This window comes from Rhopilema esculentum, chromosome 18 (assembly GCF_057945365.1).
Source record: "Rhopilema esculentum isolate cy_ngs chromosome 18, ASM5794536v1, whole genome shotgun sequence".
NCBI lineage: Eukaryota > Metazoa > Cnidaria > Scyphozoa > Rhizostomeae > Rhizostomatidae > Rhopilema > Rhopilema esculentum.
In genome coordinates this window covers 3,846,484-3,853,737 of record NC_142832.1, presented here as the reverse complement: position 1 = coordinate 3,853,737, position 7,254 = coordinate 3,846,484, and the positions used below count along the sequence as shown (strand labels likewise).

The 7,254-nt window shown below is 37.4% G+C and overlaps 1 protein-coding gene across 1 annotated transcript in view; it reads left to right on the top strand.

Annotated features, from left to right (window-relative positions):
* LOC135680788 (microfibrillar-associated protein 1) overlaps positions 1-7,254 on the top strand; it is a 106,442-nt gene that overhangs the window by 45,707 nt on the left and 53,481 nt on the right. Inside the window, exon 19 of the mRNA XM_065194973.2 lies at positions 3,997-4,053. The gene's annotated coding sequence lies outside the window, so the exon portion shown is untranslated. The remainder of the gene's footprint in view (positions 1-3,996; positions 4,054-7,254) is intronic.

Sequence of the window (7,254 nt, the reverse complement as noted above, 5' to 3'; positions counted from 1 at the left end):
TCATGGATTTCGCAACTGTTACTTTTTGCGGTTCAAATGAAGGACACCCACGTGAAAAACTACCGCCTGCTAGCCGCTGCCGCGTGTAGCTAGTCGCGCAACTTACAAATGAAATCAAGAAATCCGAATCTTGAATTTCGGAAGATAAACAAACTTTGCGATTAATAAAGAGCAAGTTTATGTCAAGAGTACATTGTTGATTCCCGTAGAGACAGTTAATTCTTCTAACAAAAAACATCAATTTGGACTGTTTGGACAAATTCAGCTTTTACCAAACATTACGTCACGGCTGTAACTCTCTGCATTTGAAATAGATTTTCACAATCACTATTGTTGATTTTATCAATCATAGCTCTCTTAAGAGTCTTTATCGAACGCGATCTTATTTCACTTCCAAGAATGTCCCATTCAGATAGTAATTCGATTGAATCTGGTTCCCTCAGACTTTATCGAGTACGCATCATTTTTCGATCATTTGATAACAATTTTCGTTATTTAGAATTTTTGGAATGAATTGATTTTCATATTTATGATTTTAATTATCTAGGCCACAATGTCCTAGAAAATAAACCAGTTTTTAACCAATATTCTTCAGCAAGGAGATACAACAAGTTTTATCAATTAAAAATAATGATAAAATTTTTTACAGAATCTACAAACAAATGAAAAATCAGTTCGTTAACAGTAAATATGAAAAATCAGTTGGTACACTTGGGTTTGTAATTTGCACGTGTCCCTGTTGTTCCCCATTTACAAACTTGGGTTGGACTCCTGCCAAAATGGGCCTCCCAACACCACACCCACAATGAAAAACCCCTGTTTGACTCTCTGAGACCTTGATTGGAACTTTATATTAGCAATTTTCACTTCCTTTCAGTTTCAGTTCAACTTATCGAGATATAAAGAAGGAAATCATTTCTGCAATTTGACAAAGTCTATACTTCAGAAGTCAACAGTTATACTTCTTCCATACAAAATTATACTCCTCCCAGTAGATAACAGCAGCTCCATCTCATACCAAAAAACTGCCTATTCTCAATTCTCAACAGTTTTCCTTTTTCAACATTCTTTATACCTTAATTTTATCATTTTTTATTGAACATCGCATTATTTCATCTCTATGTGTCTTCTTCGGTCTGTCATTTATTTACAGCCACTTTTTTCTTCGTTTCTATTACAACTGAAATGATTTCCGCAGAATCTTCCAAAGCTCTAAGGTACATGTCAACCTTTTTCTGGACTGTTTTATTAAATGGACTGGTTTCCTACCATTAATGATATTCGATCTGGTTTGCTAACATTGATGATATTCCATGAAGATTCGATCTCGATTTTTCATGAACCTTCTGAAAAGAAGCATAACTACTGCCATGTACAACCAAAAGCGCTGTATCTGCAAATCCTTTACGTTCATTCATGCGCCTTTCCAGTTGTATATAATTGCCTACTTTTGCATCTTTCTTGGAGACATCTATACAGATCAATTTCTTTTATCTTCTTCTCTTAGTCAATGCTGTTTTCTATGGAATCAATTAAATATACGTTGATTATCAACGGAAAATCTGAGTCCTGAAATTTGTGAATTGATGACATTTCTGTACTGAATTGAAGAAGAATAAGGATCCAAATGTGTCCGTTTAAACTAACTGTCCTAAAAATGGTCAATAACCAATGGATCGTCGCACTTATCAAGAGACGCCAACAATTTGTGTTGTTCTTGGCAGATAACTGAGATTAGCCACTGATGACAACCATAAAAGCTCAATTTCCTTCAAAGTTTGACTTTCTTATTAAGAACAAGAAATTGTTAACTGTTGCGGGCAAGGGGCAACCTTTCTTCGTTAAACCCCTTTAGGTAGGCATTGGTTTTTCAAGTGTGAAAGAAAGGCGGGAAATGTAATCATAGACGCCATGTAGACTTACTCCATGAGCCTCTGTTTCGCTACTGCCTCACTTGACGGACGCTGCAACATAGCAGTAGCGTCAGTTAAGTGAGGCAGTAGCGAAACAGAGGCTCACGGATAAAGTCTAGACGTCATGTAGCTGGGTTTTTCGGACGTATTCCTCCTTTGTATCTGAATCTGGGACGAATTCGTGAATTCACAGAAATAAGGAATAATCGATCCTTCAAAACTACGACATTAAAATGTAGACAGGTTGCGTTATTTGCTTTACTAAGCTTGCATTTCAGCATCATTGTCACTTGATTAACATGGAAGAGCTGCCGAAAAGATACATTTTGAATTCTTATTTACCAAGAGCAGTTGCAACTTCATCACAATGTCCAGCTGGGTAAACGGCTTTTGCTTTCGTTTGAAGATTGCGAAACTGGACGTAGTTTAGATTGGGACCTATGATCCTGGACTACTAAATTGTCGAAACAAAATACATTACGTTGCAATTTTGTACTTTACGTTGCCCCTGTTAATTCGAATCCTCCTCTTTCCACGTTCCACCTGTAACAATGTTGTGTTTGTAGTCCCATCATTTGTGCTTCAAAAGAAATCAGAATAACATTGAATGGGAGAGGAAGGAAAGTTTTTTTGAAAGGAAAGAGAAAACATCAATTTTTCTTGAAAAGTCTCAACTATTTTTTTCCTGGGTTGTAGTTTAGATTTGGAGATGTTGGTTCCCTTTTGAAATTAATACTTAGGAACTGGCTCACTCTCTTTTTAACTGAAATGACAGATAGTGGTAATTCATTGGGTTAAAGCTCGTCGGTTTGGTACATTAGCTGCATTGTAATGTCACCAAAATTTACAACAAAATAGAATCCATTATCACAAGACAATCATATTCCTTGATTTGCCAATTATAATTTTTCTTGAAGCGTGAATTGTTATTGAATGAGTTGAACAGATTATTACATTTGTAGCTTTTTTTTATAAATATACATATAATTGGTCGTTTAGGTGCCAAGTGTTGACTTATGTAGAGCAATTAGAAATTTACCGTTTAAAATTCTAGCCTCTTTGCTCATTAGAATTTTCATAAACAAAGCTGTGTCATGCGACTTCTTCTCAGAGAATCGTTTCTTCTGATAGTGTTAAGCTGTTTTTCCTTTCGACATTTTCACTAACTCAGAAATGAATTGCTTAATATTCAATAGCGAATTCATATTGTACTTTCATCACAGGAATCAACAGTTTTAGCTCTTTTCTTCTAGTATTTGCTGTATTTTTTAGAGTACTGTACTTTACATACTGTACTTTTGATTATCATGTACCCATATCTAGCACATGCACCAGCATGCACCTATGTCTGGCACAACTTACAATCACTGGCAAGACTCTTGGAATACTAACTCAAGTTTGCAAATAACATATTGTAATAGTAGATCTTTGTGCAAATGACTTTTTATTAAAACTACAGAAAGCTCTCTATCAATTTGTATAAAACGTTTTGAAAGCCTAAATTTTAATGCTGATTAGAGAAAGTACTGCATAATTTCATAAGATTTAGTCCTGTGAATGAAATTTCATGTTAAGAAAGGTCTTGTTTTGATCTTAATTTCAACCTCTTCCTATTTGCGTGGGCCAAAAAGACTCTGTCCTGCTTTGAGATTAAAATTTTACGTGGGTACTGATGAACTTGCTACAGCTGAGCAGCAAGTTGTAATTAGATATTTTACATATATTAGGTAAAAAACATCATTTTGTTTGTCCAAGAGTTGAATTCAAGACATTTTCTAGTTTAGAATGACTCAACATTATTTAGCCAAGGTAAAGCTAAACTGCCTGGAAGTGATATGCTTTTTATTCGTGGCATGGCATTGCTATGACAATGTAAGCGACGATACGAACATTCTGGTCCTGAAAACGCTCGACTTTACATGAAAAAATTCTTTATAAGCTGATATTCTTTTGCTCTCTTGTAAACGACGGTCTTTTATTTCTCAGTTATGGTGTTTGTAATCTTGTCCCCTAGATTATTCGACAACAGTATTATTTATCCGTTTAGTATTTTAATTTGATATTTTTTTAATCATTTTTCTAGGAAGTCACTTGATCGTCAAAATGGTCAAGAAGCAAATGTACGTGGATACACATAAAGGTGAATTGATTTTAATTGTACCGGAATGGACCCAGATTAGCAAGTGATAAACAGTGTCCAGTTCCTAATGCATAATAATTTTGAGCACTTTCTCTCCTATCGAACTTTATTCTTTCTCCATTTTTGCACAGAAAAGTGACTGTCCGTTGTAGGGAGGTGTCCGTTGCAGGGACGTGTCCGTTGTAGCAAGGTGTCCGTTGCAGGGAGTTGTCCATTGCAGGGAGTGCAGGGAGGTTTCCGTTGCAGGAAGATGTCAGTTGCAGGGAATGCAGGGAAGTGCCCGTTGCAAGGAGGTGTCCGTTGCAGAGAGGTTTCCATTATAGGGAAGTGTCCGTTGCAGGGAGTGCAGGGGGTGCCCGTTGCAGGGAGGTTTCCGTTGCAGGGAGATGTCAGTTACAGGTAGTGTAGGGAAGTGCCCGTTGCAAGGAGGTGTCCGTTGCAGGGACGTGTCCGTTGCAGGCTGGTGTCCGTTGCAGGGAGGTGTCCGTTGCAGGGAGGTGTCCGTTGCAGGCAGGTGTCCGTTGCAGGAAGGTGTCCGATATATTGTGGTATCCGTTTTAGGAAGGTGGCCAGTGTAAGGGAGTATTTATTGTAGAGAGGTACCCTTTTTAGGAGGTGCGCATCATCTGAAGGACATCTTGAAGCTTTTCCAGGTGATGGTAGAGAATTTTAGGAACAGAATTACTTGTCAGTTGTTTGAAGGCTTCAGTTGCTAAGATATTTGCTTGTCAAATTACAATACGTTGTAATGAAGCCCAAGTTCAGAAGTACAAATGTTCTCCGAAGTCTCCTTCTTCGATTTTAATATCAACGCAATCCTCTTGTTTAATTCTATTCTAACTTCTTTTACAATAGAATTGAGCTCTTACAACCATCAAAGCACATGACTGCAAACCCATTGCTTGTTCCAAATAACGCAATGTTTGTTCCGAACCTCTTTTTGCAATTATTCCTCACTTACCACGTTTAGGACTGAAAATTCTCATTCGCAATCAAAATTTTCCGCTTTCAAATGACATCTTAACATAGGTTAAAGAGTCAATACGACTTTATGAATTTAGCTATCACGAACGTAAACATTCTTTCAACATAGCTTGATTCTGAACCAGGCCCATAGACAGCTAAACTGGGTTAGGGGGGGGGCATGGATAGAAATATAGCTTTTTCTACACCTGCCTTACGAAATATTGTCAGATCAAGCTGGGCTTATAAGATCTTCAAACACAATTTTTGCAAGTAATTAGGGGCATTGCCCCCCTGCCCTAAGTGTCTAAGGGCCTTTTCTGCACTAGCAGTCTATAGTTTCATCAACTACGCTGTACTATCAGTGAAACTTCAACCAATGGAAGCGTAAGACTCAAATTGCGTAGAATGTCGTGGAAGGGTTCAAAATTCTTTTCAAGTGCTGGTTCTTGTATCGGATTAGAATTATATTCATTTGCATGCCTTTTTTGTTTTTATACGGGCTTTAAGAACATTTTCAAATTATCATAGTATCGAAACCCTATGTGAGACTCACGACTGTCTGGATTTCTACATAAATGATTGGATGAGATATAGAGTTATTAAGAAGTGTTTCTTTTAGAATCTGGATTTTCCAGTCTGCGTCTGTGCTGGGAAAGTGAAAGTCATTTCTCCTATTGTGATTGTCATTCTCGATAAAAACAGTATTGATTTCACACGTAGGTACAATTCTGCTTTACAGAATTCCCCGTCAAAGGCTTTAGAGAATTCCCCTTCAATTGCTGTTGTTCCTATAAACCAATGACCAATGAACTGGCAAAGAGAACTTTTCTCTTTTGCAATTTGATAGTCGCAGTAATGCTAGCGCAAATATTTTCAAGGTATATTTTATTTCTATAGAGACCTCGTGTAAATACATTAGTGACTGTAGGTGTGCGTGCCACTTTGCACAGAAGCGAGCATGCTTACAAAGTGACACTATTTGAGAAATGTTGAAATAATCGATCTAGCCTTCGAGATGAAGTGGGCCTAAGTAGCAATGAAATTATTTCCCCATTTTAGTCATCGGTTTTAAAAAAATGCCGTAGAATTTTCTGCAGCCAGTCTAATCCATTATTACATTAATACATAATGCCCAGGTGTTGGGGTGTAGATTTAGGGGCTTTGGGGAAAAAGGGGTCTCAATGGAAAAGCAGGCCTTGATTGAGTGGGTGTTCGACACACTCCCGTTCTCTGTTGTAAACAAACAGAACAGTGAAGGAATAGCATCAGTAAGCTAGTGAGGAGAAAAAGATGAAAAATGAATGAACAGAGAAAAATTGTCTAATCTACACCGTAAAATTGTTGGTGTCTTGTTTCATGTTTGTGTCGTCCAAAAGAGTTAAAAAAATCCATTAAAAATAACGAGGCGTAATGTTTGTAATTCTGTTATGACTTGAATTTCCCGTTAAAAGTTTCTAGGGGCGAGTTTTGAGCAGTTGCCTTGTGCTCAGTGTTTCATTGCTCTTCCCGAAAGTTTGATTTCACTAGAAAAGACACTGAAATATCAAGTGTAATTGGTTCTTTAAAGTAAGGTCTTCTGATGGTAACAGAAAATTCTTTTCAACTTTGCTTTGCGTTTCTCTGAAAACCACAGCAATCAGCGTCAGGGGCGGATCCAGAGCGAATTTGAAGTAGGGGCAGTTGGAAGTGGGGGCGCTGAAAATTTTTCAAAAATTAGTAACGAGAGTAAATTGTATACAACAATTTCAGATCCATTTTCGGAATAAACAACATACCTCTGAGTTAATCCTTGAAGTAAACTAAACTATCGGTCTCAAAAACTTTTTTACCTGATTCCTCATTCTTCGAATGGGACGCACAATTTCCAAAAAGGGGGCGCCAGACTTGCTTCAACTCGTTGAGGGAGGGGCAACTGCCCCTAATTGCCCCCCTTTAAATCCGCCATTGTTCAGCGTAATAGACAAAGTCTTTTTTGATAAAAGGCAAAATCTTTTATTCTTTCTAAATTCTACTTCTAAGTATGGGTATTGTAACTTAAGAACTTTTTGTGTGATACTCCTTGGTATTAATGTAAGATAATGACTGAAGGTATGCCAAAATTTTGAGAGGAAGAATGATGCCTCTGATTGGTTCCTTTTGTTACTAAATGGAGGCCGCTTACCTCTCACCCAGCTGAAGAGCCTAAGAGAAAATACGTACTTCTTCCGTCGATAGTAGAAAAATTTTGCCTTGCAA